Source organism: Falco punctatus (assembly GCF_963210335.1).
Source record: "Falco punctatus genome assembly, chromosome: Z".
Lineage (NCBI taxonomy): Eukaryota > Metazoa > Chordata > Aves > Falconiformes > Falconidae > Falco > Falco punctatus.
In genome coordinates, this window is record NC_137586.1 from 21,384,390 (window position 1) to 21,405,676 (window position 21,287).

A 21,287-nucleotide genomic window follows, 5' to 3' on the forward strand; every position below is an offset into this window, starting at 1 on the left:
AAATGTACATTTTTTTGATATTCAGCATGGATAGGACAGTACGGTTATGTGTTTAACAGACACTACCTGGACTACTAAGTATTTCTATTTAAATTATATATGCATTTGCAGGCTAGTATTTGGTGTATTTAGGAGTCTAGACTGATCAGTATGCACAGCAAAATTAATTTTTTTTATCTTTTTATGATATCCTAGGCAAGGATAGCCAAGTAGGAAGAACTGAGTCATCAAAACTTCAAGCCCTTCGTAGATCATGGAGGTATATCTGGTTTTGTGCATGTGAGGATAAAATTTTGTCTGTATCTTGAAACAGATTTTTAACAAGATCACATTACATTTTCTCATCAGCTCCAAGTATAAACTAGTATACCATTAGTGTTATATCATAAATATTCTTATCTATAAACAATAAGTATTATTTTGGCATTCAAAAGTGCTTGTATTTGCACTGTAAAATCACTTTGGCTAGAATTCCTTCTGTTTTCTATGATTCCAAACAGTGTTTACCAGAAAACAGAACTACATGCATTTTTATGCCAAATTTGGATAAGCCTCAAAATATGCCATGTCCTGTAACGTATCATGTGGGAGAGAGCTTAAACAGAGACGGTGGCCAAGTGGAAACATGGAACAAATACAGTTTTCAACTTATGTGCTCATTAAGGCTGCATGATTCCCTCGTTAAGGGAACCATCTGGATGCTAGGATTAATGTTAAGAAATTACATTAATGTCTTTTTTTTTCTTTCTATTTGAAATAGAAAAATATCTGCAGAAATCAGTGTCTTGTTTCTGAAGGCTGATATAATTAACCACACATACTAGTATAATGTAAATTTCTTTCTCAGGTATCCATGATGCTTCTGTTCAGGAACCCATCACTGCTGGATATTTCACAGCAAATTCATGGGAGTGTTTTCCTCATGCAATGTTTAGAATAAAATTTTCTCCTCTATCAGCAGTAAAAGCCTAACTCAGCAGATTTTACTTCTAATGTTTTACAGACATACCCCAGTTTTCAAATTACCATTTTTCTGACTGTTCAGTCTGTGGTTCAGTGGAGTGCAAATGATGTTGAAAAATTTGCCTTGGTTTCCAAGGCATAATATAAACCAGATGAACTTCATTGGTTAAAACAGCTGACTTCTCTGCTTCTCCCATTTAATGTTTGCGTGACCATATTTCTATTTTCTTTTTATTTTATGAGTAAGAGGAGCAAAAAGCAAGGAAAAATTATGCAATGGGATTGTTACCTAGAAGTTGAATTATATTTCACACACTTAGGAAAACCAACAAAATGTAAGAAAATACCCACACTTATTAGTGTCATGCATTAAGGTAAAACAGGCATCATTTGCATAGTGCTACATGATGCTTCTGCCTTACACCAGAGCTGTCCAAGCAGCAGATCCTGGTCCACCTGCAATATTTTCACTGGCAATTATGAGTTTAATTTATTGTCATATTTCAGTTTATCAGAAGGAAAACAGAATTCTAAATTTAATAGAAGAAACTACAGTGTTCCTAATTTGGAAAAAAAACCCAACAAACAAACACCAAAACCAAAACCTGAAAACTGAACAAAACCAAACCAAAACAACCAAACTCTAACCAAAAAACAAAACAACAAAACCTGATGCACTGTTCCCAAGGTGTGCATCCAACTTTGGAAGGCATGTATATTTCAGCCATCCATCCATCCATCCATCCTCCTTGTGCTCTGTGTACCTAAAATGGTCATGTACAGAGGCAGAGATTTAAGCAGCTGGCAAACTTTCCCTTGGAGCATGAACTCCCTGTGATTTCTCTGCAGGTGAGAGGCTTCTCACAGCAGATCTGGTGTGGGCCAAATACCATTCCTGACAAAGTAAGCAAAAGTCATCAGAGTGTCAACCTGTCCAAGTGCTTTTCTTTAGCACTTCTGCAGCAGTTTGTAACAAGGGATGCAGATACATAGTTGTGTCTCAGAGAGCTTGAGGAAGGAAAAGGTGCTCTAGATGAAGTATCATGAGGACAATGAAATATCCCATATGGCGCACTTCTCAGCAACTGCAGATTAATTTGGATTGACAGGGTAATTTACAGGATATATTAGAGTAACACATAGGTAGCTCGAGTTGTTAATTATTTTTCTTTTTTTTTTTTTTTTTTTTTTATATTTGGCTTTTTGCTACACCTACATCTGTTATAACCGAGAAAATATGAGGCCTCTCATTCTCCATCTGGAGACAATTATATCCCATTTAAGTAGCTTTGCTTTCTTCCATTTTAGGTTTCTTCACTAGCTAAGTAACTTCAGCTAGCGTTAACAGGAGTTTATCTGATCCCGCTTGGGAGAGATCTTACACTTTGTTGTTTGTTCTGCTGTGTCATTTTGCTTTTACAAATTCAACAGAAATTTTTACCTAAGCCAGTGAAAGCTAAGCCACTAAAGAGCTGAGTGTTGACTGGAAATGTTGCAAAGGTAAAATAAATAAAGGAAAACTGAGTATATGTGGACGAACAATAAAGTAAGTACTGTGTATTCAGCTTCTTCCTGGCAAACTTCTGATAGTTTGCTCACTTTACTGTCGAATATATATACACACACACATGTGTCTGTGTGTACATATATACACATATATAATGATCAACTGTCTGATTGTGTTGGTGGGAAGCATCTGTCTCCTCCTGCTGCTGAGACCCCCAATTTCTGCAGTTGCCCAGATTCTGGCAGCTTGCCTGAAGGACTTTCCAACCCCAAACAAGTCAGGAACCATATAGAGGAGGCTATAAAAAAACTAATAACATTTTATATTTCATTATATTAAAAAAAAAAAGTAAAATTCTTCCCATAGAAAATTGTGCAAATCTGGCTCTTCATCACACGAGATTTTTCTTTCTTTTAGAATGCAGAATTTCCAGTGAGACTGAAATTCTACCTCCTGCAATGATCCCTGCTGCCTTCACTCAATACTGTGTCCTTGTAAACTGCTCTGAGAGGAAAGAGAATGGGCAGACATGGAACAAAATAAAAAGTTCATAGTAATAAAGTAAGAGTATTCCAACAGGGTTAAAAACACAGAATATCTAGTCTGGCTGGAACAGACACTACCAAGTATTTGATGTAATGGGAGGTTATTGCTCTTTACCTAAAGTTAGTTAATCAGCAAATCTGTTAAACTACATCAGAAATGAGATAGAGAGTAATAATGGAAATGTAATTAAACTCTACTTGCATGGGAATAGGAATATTATAATTCATCTAGAACATGTGCCCTCATCAGAAGCTCTGAGTTTACTTCTAGTCGCTCTGCATTAGGAGTACTGCAGTAGGAGTGGTTAAGAAACCTGCAACATGAATGAAATGGGCCCAGAATTTTTCTGTGTGAAAAGAAGAGGCATTGAAAATATAATTAGTTAGAAAGCTCATGAGCAAAAGTGGTATACAAATATATAAAACAACTAACCATTCAGTAAGATAAGGTCACAATACTTAAAATGTTCCAAGGCAAAAGAGAACAGAATGAAGAAACTCCTGCACATCGCAGAGAGTTCACCTGTGGAAGTATCAGAAGATATTGCTAAAACCAACAATTCAGCAACCTTTTAATTAAAAAATGGACAAATTTTGATGTGAATAACTATAATACTCAGACTTGTTAAAGTAAGCAATACAGACAGTAAGGAGAGTTCTGGAATACCTATACATAGGGAACTACTGAAGATACTGAGGAAATTCTCTCTCAAAAAGGATTCTATTGTAACCGCTACATGTCTTACTGTTTTCCCTCAGATGTTTGCTTCTGCCTGCTGCCACAGACCAGGTGCTGGATTAGCTGTCATGGACCACCTCTGTGACAAAATATAACAATGCCCCTACGGCAAAGAACAACAGACCAGTGTGGTGCCAGACCCTTCTAGATGGGCAGGAGTCTCTCCCTGACCCCCTCCTCGGCTTCATTTCCCTTTTTCTTTTTTGCCTCATGGAAAAAGGTGCATTAGAGCCTGAAATTACTTTTTAGCATGTTGCAGAGGTTTTCAATTAACACTCGCATATGGCTCTCATAGACACAACTGAAACATGAAATGACCTGTAGATATTAGTGTTTTCTGGGGCTTGGAAATAAATTGTATTTACTAGTTCCAGTAAGTAATTCCAGTTTTTAAATTTTCTTTGCCATAAAAAAAAAATATTATCTATTCAGATCCACAATGGACATGGATATAATCTACAGTGGCATAAAATAAACAGTTAGGTTACCTCCGTACCACTTTTCTTCTTGTTTAATGCAGTATCCAGAAATTAATTACAACATTTTGACATGGTACATACTGAACTAGCGTCAGCTTGTTCCTGATGTATTCAGTATCAGATTGAATGATAGACCTAATTATAGTGCTCCTAGAATTTGTGATACATCAAGGAATTGCAAGTCAGATAGTCCTGACATTAACATAAATATCCATGGACATCTAAAATTTTTAAATCAAACTCAGAATTTCCTGGTGTTTATGGTTAGTGTAACCTTTTTCTGCATCCTAAGGAATGCTAATGCCGGCTCCCAGCCCACTCTGGGAGGCCAGCTCTGTATGGGGATTGTTCCAGCCAGAAACAGCAAAGCCCAGCCATTTATTTACTGTAAACTGTTGGCAACACTAGTCATCATAATTTACTTCAATGTGTATAAAAGAACATTTCCTGATAGTTATTCATACAGGTTCTGGCTTAGGCTGTTAGAACTTACTTAAGCATAAAATGGAAAAAAACTCTTTGACAAAATACCTATAGATATACTTCAGTTTTCTGTTTATTTCATACCAACTAAATCACTTCCAAGGCAGTAGCAAGAACAACAAAATACTACAGAATAAGTGCTCAGGTAATGCCAGTCCAAAGCAACAATAAGAAACACTGACAGACTCAACTTGTCCCACTATGATCAACTCACTCAACCTACCTCTGTGAGGATGAAATACATCTCATCTGAGAAATTTAAACAAAACCAGAAACTTTTAAATATGTTACTTCTATTTTTTTCCTGCTGTGGGGGACCTATGGACTGGGGCTTGCCTTTCTAGGGTTTTAGGCAATGGTGTAGAGACTCAATATTCATTCATTTTCAGGAAATCTCTAGGCAGGTCTGTCAAGGATGTACATCTGCAACAACACCAAGAGTCAAGTATGATTCACTTGCTTTCCTACTTCTACTCAACCTGACTACCAATATGCCTTGCTATTTTGCCACTTCTCCCAAGATTTCAAATCAGCATAACGAAATGTCTGAATTGGGTATGATGACATTTTGGTATGCAGATTTTTCTAAAATAAGTCTGCGTGAGACTCAGAACACCATATTAACCGTGACATGGCCTAGTCTGAATTACAGAATTTCTGAGCTGAATATGAAATCAACTGTGTGACTCATCATGTTCACATGAAACATTCAGACTCATACATTTGAATATTTTGTTTCTCAGACAATTTGAATGAGTAGTCAAAAAGAATCAAACCAGTTCCAGTGTGCTGGGACTCACTAATCCCTCATAAAATAATAAACTTTAATCTGGTTTCTATTCCCATTTCATTCCAAGGCTTACAGTAACAAAAAAGTTAGAATATTACACTGCTCACTAAGAAAGCTTTGACATCATTAAGAAGTCCCCTTAGAGAAGGGATTCCTGAAAATTGCTGTTTGAGAGAGAGATTCCACTTTCAAGCTCAGCTCCCAAGAGTTTAGTGGCTTGGAGTAAATTATCTGGCAGGAGGGAATCTGCCTCCTTATGTATGAATGCCATGAGCAGCTGGCTGCAGAAGTGGTGCTGGCAGTATCCTCAGCCACATGACCATTCCTCTAGCCCAGGAAAATATGCCAGGTGGCAGCCAAAGAAGAAAAACAGAAAGAAAGCAGAAGAAGGAACAAAAGAAGCTCAAACAAAACAATAAAGAACCTTTATTTCTTTTCCATATAAAGGTAAAGTTTCATGATTACTGTCTCAGGAAGTGTATCTCCATAGCTAACCAAAGAAAGATGTAGTTCTGACACTGCAATAATTTAACAAACATACTAATTATTTGATTATTTAATTTCATGCATAATATTGCCAGTGTCATTTCTCCAGAACGTTCATTTTACTTACAACATCTACAAAACTGTCTCCATGAACCGGTTCAACTCAGCACATTTTTGCTCTGAGTTATACACAAATTCTTCATTGTGAAAAGAAAGACAACAACCAGGCAGACAACCAGGGCAGATCCTGCTGCCTCTGGAGAATCTTCTACATGGTCCTGAGGGCCCGTCATTAAGTTGGTGGAAGGTGTAAGTGTTTAGCATGTAGCAGGATTAGGTGTCATAAAACACGTTCTTATTCAAACATCTCAGTTGTAGGGAATTTTGATAAGTCCTTTAGTTCTTCGTCATCCGTGCGTGATAGGATGTAGAGGTCATGACAAAGGCTTCTGCCTCCATCCGTTCTTCAGAGGTCTCGGGAGGCTCTGAAGCATAACTGTGCTACTATTAGGACTCATTTTTTACAGTCATATCTAGCAGTATTTTCCTGAGCAAAGCAAAATGCAGCAGGAAACACGATTCCTGTCTGCATTTCAGGAAATGAGGTGTGCTTCACTTCAGAAAGACTCATGGCTTTACAAAGGGGGGTGGGGGTTTAGGGGGTGGTGTGTGTGTGCGTGTGTGGTGGTGGTGAGGAAAGAAAAGAGGTGAGCTTGTCTGTGAGTTCTGGAAACATAATAAAGATTTACAAATATTTTGTTTCTATTGCAGTAGAAGAATGTCCATCTGCCAGAGAGCTGGATAGGCACACCTCCCTACACAACTAAACAACCCTCCTCCTTCTCCAGACTGCAAAAATTGTGAAATCATTTGGCGGTCTCCTGAGTTTCCTTGTCTGTGAACATGGCTCTACATCTAATGCTGTGAATACTTGCACTTCTTGTGTATAGTGGATCTCCACCAGTTTCTCTGGTCTGCTTTCCTGGTTTTGTTCAGTACAATTTGATGAGGCTTTAAGCTATGGTTTATTTGATGGGAAGGGAAGAGGAGGAGAAGGAGTTTTAAGTGGCTGCATTACATTCCAGCTCCTCCTAGAAAAATGGCATTGTCTCAAGGCATATTTTTTCCTACCCTGGAAAAAATTGCATAAGCTGGGCTCTTCCATCATCTTCAGAAAGATGCAAAACTCAGCACTTGCTGATCAGCAGAGAAACTCAAATCACTATTTGGTTATGAGGGGACATCAATGAATCACAGAACCTCCCAGAAATAAAATATGTAAATTAAAACATAATGCTCCATTTAATCAATAAATTGTGAATCCCACAGAAGAAACCCCGTGTTTTTGTGCAGAATGTAGTAAAAGAAATTTAAAAATCATGGCCAACTTCACAATTTAAATGAAGATTATGAAGTAGATCAGCATGGTTTGCTATACAATGTTCATCACGGAAAACCTGGATGGTACTATCAGGCATTCAGTTTTAGAAACCAAAGCCCCTTGACATCAGATAGTTGAGTGATGTGAGCAGAACTGTCAGTTGACATAAACAAGGTTATTAAATTACATAGGGACTGGGTACTGTAAAATTTTGTAGTGGATTTCTAAATATAACCTACAGTGTGAATGGAGACATGGCAGCGACATGGCAATATGTATATTGAGGATTTTTAATCTTCTTAGTCAAAACAAAAAGTAACAACATAAAAATGGCTCACATTAAATAATACAACTGTGACCCAGTTCTTGTAAAATTATCTTCAACCTCATGCTAATTCTTTGAAGCTCCTGAAAAACAAACATATAACACTCTCTCTATGGTAAGACAAAATTCATTCATGCCTCTGGACTTTTTAGATAAGATTTCCTTGCTTTCTATTTTTCTTCACAACTTTTAAGACTATTTTCACTTTATTAGAAAGAAAAACTAGTGTGTGCTATATTTACATAAGTTAATCATCAAAATAATCAGATCCTATATTAACTTGCTTCTTGAAATATTTTTCTTTTTGTTTCTGAAACAGTAATATAAGTTTTTAAAAGAACACTAGTAGCTTTCTTTAAGCAAAAAAATTCCTTATAAGAATGCCTTAAGAGAATCTGAATTGAATTACATGATCTACTTTCGAACTTTTAGAAACTATTATAGATACCACCTTTTTATTCTGTATTCAAATCCCTTTATCTGTTGTTATTATTTTTTGTGATAAAAACTGCTCCCTTTACAGGAACAACGTAGCTTTTGCAAAAGAGAATATTGAGAGAAGTTCAACTGTACATACCCAGCTTTTTTTACCATATTCATATATACAGTGGTTGCTGTCAATAATCATACATAAAGCATTTAGCTTCTTAGGCATTTGATATTGTACACGTGCAAATAAGTGTGGCTGTTGCATCAATTAATGTTGAAACGTTATTATTAAGATGATATGTAGTAGGTTCTTCAAGGAATTATATACAAATGAGGATCTTTTAATAAGAATTTTATACTTGAAGATTTATATTGCATCTATTATAAATAAAAGCAAGGAAGTTGGAAAACAAGTATTGGTTCAATTGCAAAAAAAAAGCAGTATAATAAATAATGGAAAGCATACTTTGCTATTGCTGTTTTTAAATAACAGCTAAGGAAAAAAGAATCTATGTGTTTTTCTCATTGGTTAAAAATACTTCTAAAATGTTGAACACAAACTTATTTCACAAACATGGTTTTCTGGTTATGTAAAAGCCCCTCAACTATAAATATTAATTAAAATTTGGTATGCTGTACCAATGTGTGATCTTTATAACTAAATATGTTTCCTTATAACAAGTACTGATAATATTTATAATTTATATTTTTGTAAGAACACTAATATAAATTCTAATATACTTTCCCCCAACCTAGAGTGCAAAAAATTTTCAAAATTATTATATGCTTTTAAAATGCAGTTTCATAAACTTCCATTGTCACTTACAGTACTTTCCAATCACACAGAAGCAATTACTATTTTCCTGATATAATTGTTCAGCAAATCATTTACAAGTTCAAGACAGTCACAGTTAATACAAGACATTTCCAAATTTTTATATGCTACAATCCTACAGAAGAATAGAAAAGAGCTACAGTTGCAAATATCACTTTCAGTTACACCATAAGCCACCAGAACAGATACCTGTAAGACTTCAAAAAGCGAAATCTCATCTTATTCCTCGGAGATGGACGAGGGTTATAGGCTCCAAAAGGATCCCACAGAAAGGCCATTAGCAAACTTAATTCTAGAATTGTCTAAAAAATATATGCCTAAGGGAAAGCCGGTCAGTTGTGCTGGAGGTGCCGTGCACTAATCATGAAGCACTTGTAACTGTGTAAGGGAACGTCCTTTTCCTACGGTATGCTTTGGCAGAGATATGGCTGGCTGAGAGCACAGGCTAGAAGGGATAACTGGGATTTCCTGCTGTATGAGACTTGCCCTTTGCGTGAACGTTACCTATATTCAGGGCTCTTATTGCGTTATTCAAGTAAGAACTCTTATGGTAGACCCTTGAACAGTTATAGCAGCCACTAAAGAGCACAGAACCATAGAATTGAGGCAGACTAGAAATAGACAATGCTCTGATTATTCACTGCTGCCCAGACAAAAGCCTTCAAACTCTGTTAACAGACTGTTGAACATACTTTTAATATGGATTATATTTGACCAACCTATTTCAGCTGGCATCAGACAGCTAAGGAGTATCAGAAAATGACCCCAAACCTCCCAAAAGACCCTTGAACCAAAATCTGCTGCATCCCCCAATGTGTCCCCCACAGCACAGTAAGGAGCTGGTAACCAGGGGGTAAAACTGCTGTTGAAAACACGCCTGCAAACCCCTCAATTGCTTATTTGTTTAGCTCTTAACTCTCTTCAAGTGTGTCATCCTCCCTCACAGTTTCTAAAGAGAATCAATTTATAACATTAAGTAGCTTTTCTGAAAAGGCTTAATCATCTATGAGAGATCAGCCACTCTAAGAAAGTACGTCTGAGACCGGTAGATAATTTTCAGGCCTCTTGGCAGCTTTTCTCAAAGACATCACTTCCCGTACTGAATTACTGCCAGTGACTTTGAGAAGTGAACTCAGTTCCCTGCTACCTGGGGTCATTCCAGTTCGGTGTCATTTTGTTGTTTGTTTTGCTGCTTTAGGGTTGGGGGTTTGTGTTGTTTTTTTTTCCTTTTAATTACTTTATTTTATTTTATTTTTTATAATTCAAGACCCAACACTTGCATGCAATTGTTTCAATCCAGCACTAGTTGTGCTGAAGGCAAACAACAGCCTACGATTCAACACTGACAACAATTAAGTTCACGCCAGCAAGGCCACTGTTACTTCTCCTACCAGCTCTGAATGTGGCTATGACCTCCCAGCACTGCTAAGCAGAGGACTCTCTAATTTAGCTGATCTTTGAAACAAAGCTAACCCAGATATTTTCATTCATAAGAAAGGTGATGGAGGAGAAACTGAGTATTCACCCAAAGCAAGGTTAAAAATGAAAAAAGAGGATTGCTCAGGGCCATACTGGAGAAGGTCAGAGAATAAGAAAAACAATTTTCAGGGATAAATTACATCTATGAATCAATTATCTGATGAACAGCACTATTATCATGGTAAAGGCTACTGTGAGAAACTACAGTCATCAGAAAATTTATAAATATACTCTAACTGGGAATATTTCGCTTTTGGAGGAACATTTCTGTTACACTGACAAATGCACAGGGTCAACTGACAATAAAACTCTGCACACAATGCAGTAAGTTTTGAACATATGGGACTCATAGGTGAAATCACCGTTTCCAGGTCAAAAGTCACATTACTTTTGAGCAGCTTAAACAATATACTAGATAATTAAATTATAATAATATAGCACCTGATTTCCACAGGAATAGAATTGTGATCATTCTAACAACTGTTAGTAAGGTGCTCCCTGGGTGGATATCATAAGCTAAAGTCTTATTCACAATCATGATAACATTAAAATTTGAACAATTAATATATAATTTAAAACATACTTGAATGAGTGAGCATTCCCAAAATTAGTATTTCTCTTCAGTCAAATAAAACCAGGTTAGGATGCATTTTTATAATTACATCCTATATAACTGAATACTGCCAGGTATGTTTCATTTTCACATTCTGTTTCTAAAAAGAATTTTGTACAAAACATTTATACAGAAGCAACATTTTTTTTAAATAAAGAAAATGGAAACAAACATGCTTATTATAAACTCTCTTTCCTCCTCCTTAGTGCCCTTCTTATTGTACTAAACCTGCTAATGCAGCCAACTACAATAAGGTCATAGAAGTAAGCTTCTTAGGAGATTAGTTACTAAAGACTAAATTTATACCTTGATATCAAAAACACTTACTGTCAGTACACAGTGGCATGCAGTAGATCACTGTATCAAACCAAGTCACAGTGTTTATGGAAATTCTAGGAAATGAAGGAGTATATAGCTCTGTAATACACTTCGATGTCTACAGAGAAGTTGCTATGCTCTTCCTGCCTTTTTTTTTTTCTTTTTCATCAGACAAAACATTTCTAGAAGCACTCAAAGCACGTTAAATGATTTGACATTAAGTTGTTACTTGCAGGCAGTGTTTTGTGGAAAAAACCCAGCTCAATAGTATCTAGTTTTATATAAAAGAGGTAAAATCAATCATTGCACTCAGTGGTAATCCAGACCTCTTACAGAAATGCACACTGTAATAAACGTTTATGGTGCAGTATCTTGGAGATTCTATGTAGTTTTGTGATTGCAACTTCTGCTCTACGGTTGTGACAGATACTGGGATATCACATTCACACTCCTAGCTGGTCAGTGGCACCACTGGAGTATGTCATGATTGATGGCTTCAGGTTTGAAGGATCTACAAAGGATGAATTATTAAAGGAACATTTCTTTTACTGGTCTCCTGGATAGATACATTCTTGAGTTGTTTTTTTTTAAAGAAACCTTTTATATAAATGAATTGTAAAATAGTATTTTTCATAATTTAAAATGTGAAGCTTAAATTAATAACGAGCACAGAAACCCACATGAAATTAGACTTCTTTTTGGTCATTTGAAGTCATGTAAGTGTTAAAGCTCTTGTAAGCAAGCAGTAAGCGTAAGTATCTTTACAGACTCAGTTCACTTTCCCAGTTGTTTATGCATTTTAAAACTCAAAGGACCAAATTTTATCCCTAAATTCCTCTCAGTGTTTCCAAAGCTCAAATAATTACAACTTTAAGGGGACCATAGCCAGAAGGCTCACCAGTGGTGGTGAAGGTGTTTTTGCAGAGGTCTCCACTCTAATCCTGCTCCATGCTTTGGGTGATATGACAGGAAGCCACTACAGCACAGGGACGCATGACAGATTGTACTGTTCAACAGAGCACATGACAGAAGTACAGCCTGGACCTGGACACTATGACTCCTACCGTAGTTTCTTTAAGTAGCCTCCCCCTTACGCCTTGATCTTGTCGGTCGGGTATAAGTTGTGACAAGCTCCTAGATCAGCTTCATCAACTGAGTTTCAGTTTTTGAGTTCAGTGCAAAAGATATATGACACCCAAACTTAAAAGTAGGAAGGACATAAACAAATAAACAAGAATATAGTTTATATCCCATCCTGAGTGGGTGGTGTGATGGATGTTACACTGGCAGCGCATTGTGCCAGGGAGGTGCAGGGGCTGCCAGCTCAGCCAACCACCTCCCGAGCAACACTGGGAAATGGACAGGACCACTGATTCCTGTTTTGGCAGGTGAAGTAGTAGAAGATGTAGGAAACAGGAAAAACAACTGAGGTTATTGCTTTCTACAGGGCTTTCCCGTGTGCTCCCCTTGTGGCTCCTCTGCAGCGCGGGTGTGCTCCCTCCCCAGGCAGCCTTCCCAAAGCCTCTGCCACGCACGCTGGTCTACTGTATGCAGTGTTATACTTGGAAAAGAAAGATGTTACAGATACTATTGAACAATAGCAATATGTAAACTTTGTTGTTTAAAAAATGCTTTTTTATCATCAGCTGGAAACTCTGAAAGAGTTCAGACTGGGGTCATTACAGTGGACGGAACAGTTCATGTTAGTGTACAGTATTTTACAGATGCTTCTCCCAGAGTTACTCGTTTTGTTTTCAGACACCACCTAATGGTTTAGTTGGACATCTTCAAACAAAATGCCACTGAATATTATATTGCTAAAATAAAATATTCACTCATTATTTAAGAGATGGCTTGTAAATTCTGAATTCTAGGCAGTTTAATGATATTTATGCACATTTTATTACAGACAAGGTATTTTCCCACCTTCTTTCTCCCTCTCTTGCCATTATCAAGACAGAAATGAAAGACAACTGACAAAACAAGAATTAGGAGTAAACCACTGAATATAGGATGAACTTGCATTTTAATTTCCCCCAGTAGCATGACAGTATCTAGAATTTCATATAGTTACCTCAATAGAAGTTTATGCTGGAAGTCTAAGAATACGTAAGACCCTAGAATTAAATAAAACTATTTTCCACATTTCATTTAGTTATGATGTAACTTGAAGATTATTTTTGTAAAATTTCTTCTAACTTGAATTTTTTATATTATTACTGTTCAGAACATTACACTTCCATGACACAGGTATTTTCTCCTGAAAGAAGTATCCTGAACCTTGACACAATTCCCTTTCCACCTGAACAAAGAATCACTCCAGCAGAAAACACCCTGCCTAATTCTGATTTTGAGTAATAAACTGGAAGTCTGAACTTTCAACCTCTCTAAAGGCAAGTACATTCTCTTCAGTCTTTCATTTTTTCCATCATTCTGATCTATTTTAACAGGTCAGTAAGTCTGAACGTATTATTTATGATACCAGCTTGGCCCTATTACCATGTTCAATGAAGAAAAAATTTACAAATTATTTCACTTGGGACTAAGTATGAAGAAAAATCCATGCTCTGACTATGTTTTGTTAAGCTTAGATAAGATTCTACCCATGTTTATTATCTTTTTGCATTGCAAATTTTTTCTGATTATTATTACTTATTACCCCTTGTTGGCTTTAATGCTTAATTCTGAAGCCCTTGTTTCTGTAAACAAATTTGGCTGCCTTATAGGTGGCTAAATGGGAATATTTCTGTAAGACCTTCTCACCTGAACAAGTTTCTGAAGTGGTTTGTAGTACTGATAGTATTCCTGAGGTTGGAGCATTCACAAGTATGCCTTACTGTAAGTATTTTTTTGTGATTAATAAAAAGTCAGCATAGGCTGCAGCCCTTATGTGAAAAGAGCAGCTCTAAGGTGTGAACTTCCAACAGTTCTATAGTTGTGAACTTCCAAGGGTTTAATTATTTCCCAGATTCTTGTAAAACCATTGAATTTTGTGGAAATCATACAGGGTTAAAAATTACATTGAAGGAAGACATACAAATACGCATGCACAAGCACACACTCACATTGATTCTGTAAATATGAAATATTTAAAAAGTCTGAAAACAAAAACATCTGAATTTTGCTCTTTCAGTAACTTTATAGTAATTTTTTGCTCATGCTCGTTTTACAGATTATAATATAACCTGATTTGAGATGCATGCATGAAGGGTTTTGTCTCATCAGTTACAACTATTTGTGGTCTCATATATCTGTTGTGTGGGAAGTATTGTTAAATAGTGGTAACTGATTTAAAGTGGTAGAAAGTTTGGTGCTCTGGTCTTTGCTATTAAAGCTATGCAATGAAGCAGCAAGCTCTCTCTCAGAAAGTAAAACGAATGTGGCTGAGCTGGAAGCAAGCTACATGAAGAACTAAATGTACCTAAGATAAAAGAAGTGTGAAGTTCTTTCCCAGAGATTAAAGTATTAATACTGGAGAGCAAGAAGAGAGATGTCAAAAATGTAGCAGCCTAAACAGATAGCTCTTTCATTAAACATGTATACAGCCACTACCTACTGTAGGTGACAGAATCAAGAAGGAAATAGCAGAATGAAAGCCAGGAGAGACCTGAGATCAGAAGTAAGTTGGTTTAATCATGAAATAAAGGAAGGTGCTAGACCAGGCAGGAATGTTAAGGCTATTTATATGTGTCTAGTCAAGTTTTCTATGGAGTTTGCACTAAGAGCTTTTACTGAGCAGGGTTTTTCTCTGAATTTGTTAGCAACTTCTGCAGCCTGTGCAGCAGATGTTACCCTTGGTACAGAATTGTATGTTCATCCATGACCATCACACAAGCACTGTACACTGATCTTCAGCTTGAAGAGTTATGAACTACAAAATTCTGTAAAAGCCACAGCTGAAAGTGTCATTTTTAAAAAGGTAACCAGATTAAATAATGTGTGGTTTAGAAATGCTCTTACTCCTGATAATTTTCCAATAAATTGTACAACCTGTATTTGGAAAAAAAAAATTTACACAACAAAGAGATGCTACCCCAATACATGTTGTGGTCATTATTTTTTAAATTGTTGCTTAAAAAAAAGCTCTTTTATTTACCTATTTTTTCAAAGAATGGTGATATACTTCAAGGACAAATGGCATCTCAAGAATTACTGAGGAATCTAATTTTAGTACAAGTGAAATTTAAGAGCTTGTGTAAATGATTAGCAGGCACCTTTGAGTCATGTCTGGAGCTGGCTCATTGAAAGGGGATTTCACAAATAAGCAAAATATACATTCAGCAAATTACCTAGGAAAGCTTTCAGTTGTTCCTAGGGACACTAAAAAATCCTCTGATCCCTCAGAGACCTCTCAGAGATTCATGAATTAGAGTAATTCCTTGCCCTGAACACTTCCAATCCTATGTTTTTAGTGGGATTTCAGAAGTATTTGGCAGGAACCCATTGTACTTCTAGCTGACTGCAACAGAAGGGGCATCGGAGCCACTTAGATCAGAGCTAATTTGAGAAGTGCCTTAGGACAAGGGCAAAAATGGGACAGCTTTGGACAGTACTGAAATGTAGAAGAAACAAGCTAAGTTTATAGTCTACATTTTAATTTATCGCTAAAGCATATAAGAAATCTTGTTTGCATAATGTATACTTTTAAGTGATCTTTTGTAAAGTTGGAAATAAAGATCCTACTTCAGTCCCTGAGCACAAGACAGAATTAACATTGCCAGCAAGACTTGGGAAATATGAATCCTAAAGGCTTTGCAACTCAGCCCCGCTTGTCTGTGTGACAGCTAAAAAGCATGTATTCTGATGCTCACATAGCCCAAGTTAGTCCGCCTTTCAAAGATGATAGACAATATTTATAGGTAAGTTCTTATATGTGGACATACGTGTTATGTATTCATGGTCTTACTCAAAAGAAAGGAACAATTAGAGGAAATGCATCAGGGCTGCCTAGGACCCAGTAGCTAGAGAATTAGCAAACTGTGGATTTGTTTTAGCCTCCCGTGAAAATGAGTAGAGTGGTAGTCAACATGGCAGTCAAAACCACTGGAAAAATCCAGGAGAGCTGCGTGCAAGAAAAAAGTGCATATAACTCTCTTGTCTAAAATACATAAACATTGATTTAAAATGCAAGCTTCCCAGCAAGTGCTAAGGCTTTCCTAATTAAACTGACTGAAGCTACATACTATACATTTTGTATTTAAAAAACCCCTTTATTTGTGAAACTACTTATTAAATATCACTTTAAATATGTACTTTGTTTGGGTTTTTTTTCACCATCTTATTAAAAAGGAAATTATCCACCTGGAAGAAAAAATTATTTTCTTATTTAACGAAAAAATAATTTGAAGTAGGTAACTTAGCTGATTTAACCTAAACCAAAAAATAAATCAGTACCTGAACTAGGACTGGAATCTTGCTTAACACATGATTGTAATGTAACCAAAACCTGTAATAACATAAACTGCATCTTTAAACAAGGTATTTACTGAAGGTAGGAAAAAATGTTATAGTTTTATTATTTTTTCAGTATATTTATCTCAATTAATTTTCTCCTTAAATCTTTGAAGATTAAAATAATTCTAATTCATTCCTTTAGCTTTAGTGACTATTTAATTGCACAATCCTAACACAAGAATTGCAATATAAGATGACAAGAACAGTTTTATTTAGACTTTATAAAACAAGGACTATCATAAAGTTCCTAACATAAATAATGAGAATTAATTTATGGAAGAGAATGAAACAAAGAGGCAATGCTTGGCATTACAAGTTACCCAAAAAGCTGAACAGATTCAAAAGTAGTATTAGACCATGTGGTGTTGCAGGTGACTGAAGAAAATTCACTACAATGAATTTACTGAAAATTTCTTGACTGAATAAAAGATGACACAATACTACAGTGTAATAGTTTTGGTCACTTCATGTTCAGAGCACATCACAACTACAAGTAAAGCTGTAAAGCTATCACATGACATGGCCTTGGACCACCTACTCCAGGTGACCCTGACTGAGCTGGAAGGTTGGACTAGAGGATTTCCAGTGCTGCCCTCCCACCTGAGTGATTCTGTGATGCTGTAAACCAATCCAGTTTCCCATAGGTTTTGAGATTATGAAAGCTATGGGATTTCAGAATTGCTTTAATTTACTTGCAAAGCATTTCCCTCTCTCTGGAAACATGCTTTCGTGCCCTCTAGTGTTCATAATAAAAACTGTTTCTCTCACTTTCATCAGTTACATCTAAGATAGTAACATATCCTTAACTAGGTTGTTCCTCTGATCGTTAAGAAATAGTTCAGATTGTGATCAAAAGAGGCACAAAGGGAACTGTTTGTTAGGTTAGTTGATCTTTAGTAAGACAAAGTAAGTAGCGATTTCTAAGATACAGTGGTTTAATGTTTCTAGCGTAATAGCAGTGAGAAAAAGGCAGGGCTACATTGAGACACCTCTTTACAAATGGAGCAACTTCTATGTGTCTTGCAAGAGAACCTTCATGTGAAATACACAGTAAGCTGCATACGGTTCAGGTGGTTCACAACACGCAAGGAATTGAAGCTATAGTTCAATGATGAACGACCACAAATATGTCATTTGCTAAATTTAAAGAAAACAATCCTAAACACCTTCACAGAAATCATCATTCTACTTTAATAGTACTCAACACTAGAAGATTCATTCTGTAACATATATTTTACTATGACACGAAGGAGGATGAACTCACATATATAGTGGTAAATGTTAGGCAGTAAAAACTAGCACTGTTTTGCTGAGTATCAAATTCTAGATTTACTATTTTATTTTGTACAATCTGTTAAGGAATATTAATGACCGAGTAAATGTTTTGAAACGGTAATTCAGACTTCTCATTTTAATCAGAAAATGTGTAATGGTAAGAAACCACGTGAAGAATACAAAAATAGCCATCTTCTGTAGGAGAAAATCTTTACTGCCACAGAAGGATTCTAACATTCTGACCTAGGGTTTTTTACTCTGTTTTATCTGTATTCTTCCTTCTGCTCCTCTCAGCAAGTAATTTAAATAATCTCTGGAGCAGGCACAGTGAACCATAGGCTCTTAATCTAGCACTTGCACTATCAGTCTGAAGTGTTACTCTTTCACAGACTCATTACTCAGTTAATATTTAAATGTCTTAACCACATAAGACCAAATTACGGCAGAAGAAAACCCTCATCAGAAAATATAAATACATGAGGTTGATAAGTATCCAAAAACTCCAAACACAAGGGTTCAATTCCTTTCAGCAGGACGACCTGGAGATGGGACTCCCTGAAAACTGAGTTACCTGATTGCTAAGGAATCATGTAAGCAGTTTTAAAAAACAGTAGCTTTGAAACATCAAATACAGACAGAACTTCAAACAAAATATGCAAATAAGATCATCTGTCCTAGACCAGAAGGCCAAAAGTGGATGACTTTCAAAAAGAGCAGACATGGTACGTGATACTTCTTTCCCTCAGATAGATTCCTAAACTTCAACAATTTTTGATTCAGGGACTTCAGAGCTAAAGATAACTGGGCTTTGCTGTGGGTTTGATTTTTTCGTTTTGTTTTCTTTTTTGAGGTATTTTTTCCATTTAAATTGGTGTTCTTTTCGAAATATTTGCCAAGCTGTAGTTATACAGCAATATCTGGTTAGAACAGTGTAATCAAAATAAGTTTGCTAGCCTTATAAACAATGATCACAAGGTAATTTCATTGAAATACTGCCTGCATTGACATACAAACTATATGAAACTGGCCTAACATCTGAGTGCATGTATTTGTAACTAGAAGGTTTTACAGATGAAGAAATAGAAAATCCATCCAGATGCTTAAACCACCTTCTATTAATGGATGACTCTGAGGTAGTCTAGTTTATCTCGCATGATTTATGCAAGTACCTGTTCAATATATTTCCGAGTTTTCATTTCTGTGTGAAATGCTTTGAAATGTTGCAATGATAAGTGTTACACAGGAAGACAGACAATGTAATTTAATACAATAATTATAATCTTACCTGATTGATTTTCTCTGGTTTTATTGAATATTGAATACAGTTTTTCATGTTCTAAACTTGCTTTTTTGTTCCATACACTGCACATCAGTCATTCTTTAAAAAAATCTAACCTGAACCATAATATATTTGAGAAAAGCATCTGAATGTGTGCAAGCCCCCACTTTCACTAGAAATATTTTGACTATTAAGAACTAATTCTATAATTTTCAAGATAGAAAAACTTTTAAAAGAACTATGTATTAAAAAACTGCTTGAATACTGGATTTTGGAGGAAATAAGTTCTCATTTCTCAGAACAAGAACATTTACAGCCCTTTTCATACCCAATATGCCTTAGAAATACTTAGTGACTGAACACTATGGCATGTTTGGTCTTCCTTTAAATCTGCAGGCAGGCACAACAGAGGGCTGAAAGATTAAAGTAACTGAAACTATATTTACTGTGCACTAAAAGGACACAGACCAGCAATGCAGATTAGGTGACCATAATACATTGCTCTTTGTCTTCCTTTGAAATGGTTTGTCACCAGGTGTCCGCATGGTGAGCTCAACTGATCTTTAAGCTACTCTGACAGTATTGACTAGGTGACTGTTGACTGCAGTAGCTCCAACAGCTGCCATACATGCATAGATTAACTCTTTACATTGACAGTTGTCCTAACTTGGAGCAAGTCCCACCCCAGTATTCTTAAGGGCTTAAGTCCCACAGAAAAATGAAGTTTAAACCAAAATTTTAAAGGGAGCAAAGTGCCTTTTCTCTAAGAGCTTTAAAAACATGAACTGTGTACAACTCAATGTGCTTAACGTAGTATTAATCAATCTAAAAATATGTGATTGTAAGGTAGGAACAGTAACAAATATGCCAAGTCAAAGTGGAGGTGATTCCAGAAGCACAGCTGACTTATGCCTGTCTTCCCAAACGACAAATCTTGGTAGCCGGGGTTGAAATACAACTTTGTTTTTTAAAACAGTAACCATCTGAACTTTACACACATGTACCTCTTCAATACTGCAAAATTATGAAGAAGTATGTTGGGACCACCTCCAATACACAGTTTCTATACCAACTGCTGACATACGTCCTCAGCATGACACATAATTGAGAGATTAATTCAGCCTGGAATTAATAATAACATAAAAAGCCTGGGAATCAGTCCACTGAGAACTGCTTGTGCCAATTAAGAAAGAATCAGATCCTGGGTGCATTAAAAGCAAAAATGTACATTTACAAGTCACCTTATGTCACACAGTTTGGTGGCATTTTGCACAAGGGCAGGCCTTTGTTGCTGGCTGCGCGATGTCCTTCCCCATGCATACAGCATCCCCATCTCAGCAGTAAGGGGCACTCTGCCACCTCCTAGCTCCACCACAGCAGCCCATTACTCCACCTGCCAGGACTGAGTCTTTATGTAATATACTTCAAATAAATGACTGAGAATTTCACTTAAGAGTTTCCAAATTCTTTAAAATGCTTTTTTTAAAAAAAAAAAAGTTAAAAGAGTGTAGAAGTGGGGCTTCATGAAAAGGAACACCCTTTCAGCCAATCTGTTACTAAAAAAATTAGTGGAAACTGAATATTATTTTTAAACAAAATTTTAGTTTTACAAAAGCGGCCCAAAGGCAGAGTCAGGGAGTTCTTTTCCTCTCATGCCCTCACAGAAATGAAGGAAAATGCCATCATGATGGGTTTTGTATAGCTAATAAATTTTCAGCACAGTTCTTTTTATAAAGAAAACAGCGACAAGAACTACCACCTTTTGCTATGTTATAAGGTTGCAAGACACAGACTGCCTGTAGAGGAGTCAGATACAACTGTGCATCCATGGAGATTTGCTTTCACATGAACACATGAACAACAGATTCGTGCCATTTCTACCCCAAAAAAACTGGAGTATAAAGATG

General features: G+C 36.3%; 1 protein-coding gene across 3 annotated transcripts in view; it reads right to left on the reverse strand.

Annotated features, from left to right (window-relative positions):
• Positions 1-21,287, reverse strand: part of PDE4D (phosphodiesterase 4D) — a 626,273-nt gene that overhangs the window by 178,334 nt on the left and 426,652 nt on the right. The window lies entirely within an intron of this gene.